Raw genomic sequence first — 2995 nt, forward strand, 5'->3', positions numbered from 1 at the left:
AGAGACTACTTGTATTGGAATCTCTGGGGAACTTGTTAAAGATTCAGATTCTTAGGCCTTACCCTAGAGCTAACAAATCAGAACATCCGGGAGACTACATTTTTAACAAGTTTCCCAAGTAGTCCTTGGACACCTTAAAACTTGAGGCCTCTTGATTAAAGCCAAGCTTAGTGACTCTTAGAGGGCCTTTGCTTTCAAAGCTCAGCAGGTCAGTGGAGGAACTGACTGGAGCTGGTCCTGGACTGATCAAGTACACACTTGATCTCAGCCAAATCACAGAGAAGTGATGAACCGACCAAGTATAAAGAGGCTCCAAACAACGTGCACGCGCCCAGCACCTGGCCCTTTCACTTTTAGGCGTTGGTGCTCTGGAGAAACTCCTGAGCATGTGCACAAGGCGAGCAGTACAAGGATATTCACTACAACGTGGTTTATAGTAGTGAAACAACTCGGTGGCCCATTAGTGAGATGAAAAATTGTGGTATGGTCAATACTCTAACAGTGAAAATGAATGACCAAATGTATAAAAATCAGTGGATTTCAAAAACTTAATGTTAAGTGAAAAAAACATGTAAGGATATTATTTACATAAACTTTAAATTTTTTTTTTTTTTTTTTTTTTTTTTTTGAGACGGAGTCTCGCTCTGTAGCCCAGGCTGGAGTGCAGTGGCCGGATCTCAGCTCACTGCAAGCTCCGCCTCCCGGGTTCACGCCATTCTCTGGCCTCAGCCTCCCGAGTAGCTGGGACTACAGGCGCCTGCCACCTCGCCCGGCTAGTTTTTTGTATTTCTTAGTAGAGACGGGGTTTCACCATGTTAGCCAGGATGGTCTCGATCTCCTGACCTCGTGATCCGCCCGTCTCGGCCTCTCAAAGTGCTGGGATTACAGGCTTGAGCCACCGCGCCCGGCCATAAACTTTAAATTTTTATAAAGTAACTATCTATTGTTTATAGGTAAAGTATATAAATATGGGCTGACTATGCCCCAATTTCAGGAGAGTGATTGCTTCCAGAGATGGAGAGAGAGGACCAGGACTGCGGAGGGGATTTCAATTTTGTTTTTTTAAAAAAGAAGCATATTTTCTGCCCACCCCCTGACCTCACCTCAATTTTTGTCAGTTACTGTTCTTACAGGGTAAACATTTATAAAATTTACATTTTATTTTGTAACTCTAAGTAAGTTTTCTATGTTTTGCCTATAGTTGTTTCAAAAATTAAAAACTTTAAAATAGTATTTCAGCTTTGTGACTATGTAAATATTACTAACTAAATAACCAATTGTTACAGCTCTTTTAGAATTTGTCTAGCAGGTTTTCTGTTTTTTTTGTTTTTGTTTTTTGGGTTTTGTTTTGTTTTGTTTTACTGAAAAACTCCCATGGAAAAAAAGAGCCAATTAATATGATTGAATATTAATAAATGTAAATCCTAATGCCATTTGAATTGTTGGTCTAAAGAAATCCTTTTGGGCATCCAAAAATGATGAATCCTGTTAATCTCTTGCCGGCTTCTTTCACTTCTTTGGGGTTTCAATTTCTTGTATACCATGTTGTCCTTTTCCTTGGACTCTCCTTTAATTTTTGCTGGAAAATGTGTTTGAATAATTTTGTCATCCAAGGAATATGAACAGTAAATGTTCCGAGTTCTTGCATGTCTGAAAATGCCCTATGATTGCCTTTAGAAATAACTGGTACTTTGGCAGGGTTTAGATTGTACCAAGCTTTTCTTCCTTGCTAACTATGAGGATGTTATATTACTCATTGTTGTCCAGGATCCAATGTTGTTCATGTCAGGTGAAAGTTCTGTTTCTTCTTCTTTCTAGGAAATCCCCCAAGATTTTAGGATTTCCCATTTATATTTGGAGTTGTGAAATTGTGCCAAGATGTGTCTGGATTTTAATTTAATTTGACAAATCTTTACTGATGGCTCCAGGGTGCAAGGCAATGTTCAAGGTGCTGGGCTTCATTAAGGAGCAAATAAAAGATTCCTGCCCTCCTGGAACTTACATTCTAGTAGGGGAGACAGGTCATAAATAATATGCATAATGCATAAGACAATTATATAGTGTGCTAGTATTATATAGTGCTATCAAAAAAGGAATAAATAGAGTAAGGAGAACTGTGAATGCTAGTGAGGGAAGTTTAATCTTATTATTATTATTATTTTTTTTTTGAGGCAGGGTCTCACTGTGTTGCCCCAGGCTGGAGTGCAGTGGTGCAATCATAGTTCACTGCAGCCTCGACCTCCCAGGCTTGAGCGATCCTCCAACCTCAGGCTTCTGAGTAACTGGGACTACAGGTGTGCAACACCATGCCTAGCTAATTTTTAAATTTTTTGTACAGATGGAGTATCACCATATTTCCCAGGCTAGTCTTGAAACTCTGGGCTCAAGTGATCCTCCTGCCTTAGCCTCCCAAAGTGCTGGGATTATAGGCGTCAGACACCATGCCTAAGACTTTAACCCTTTTACCTTAATTTTGTTCAGTGAACACTTTCAGTCTTAAAGACTCACATATTTCTTGAGCTTAAGAAAATATTCCGTGACTTCTTTGGGTATTCTCTCTCTTTCATTTTCCCTGTTCTTTCCTAATCAGACAGATGCTGGATCTCTGTGTCTGTCCTTGGCACTCTCTTATGTTTGCTGTCTCTTTGTTTTTCTTGCTTTACATTCTGATATTCCTTGATTCCAGGTCAAGTGCTTGATCTTTTGCTGTATCCAATTTATTATTTGGTCCACTTATTGAGTGTTCCCTATTGCAATCCCACTTTTAATTCCCAAGAATCTTTTCTTGTTCTTTGCTTGTTCCTTTCCCATAGTCACCTCTTCTCAGTTCTTGAATGCAGCATCTTCTCAAATTACTCTGAAGATAGTGACCACAATTTTTATAAAGTCTTTCTTTTCTAAACTATCCCTGTTTCCTCCAAGGTCAATTTTTCTATTGGTCCAACTTGGATCTTCTCTTCCATGCTGTTGGTTTTCCTAATATATTTGCAATCTT

General features: G+C 39.2%; 1 pseudogene; it reads left to right on the plus strand.

The window, feature by feature from the left end:
- Positions 1–1275: 1275 nt before the first annotated feature.
- LOC116276065 lies at positions 1276–1318 on the plus strand (annotated as a pseudogene).
- Positions 1319–2995: the final 1677 nt, after the last annotated feature.

The sequence above is a fragment of the Papio anubis genome, chromosome 7 (assembly GCF_008728515.1).
Source record: "Papio anubis isolate 15944 chromosome 7, Panubis1.0, whole genome shotgun sequence".
In the NCBI taxonomy this organism is placed as follows: Eukaryota; Metazoa; Chordata; class Mammalia; order Primates; family Cercopithecidae; genus Papio; species Papio anubis.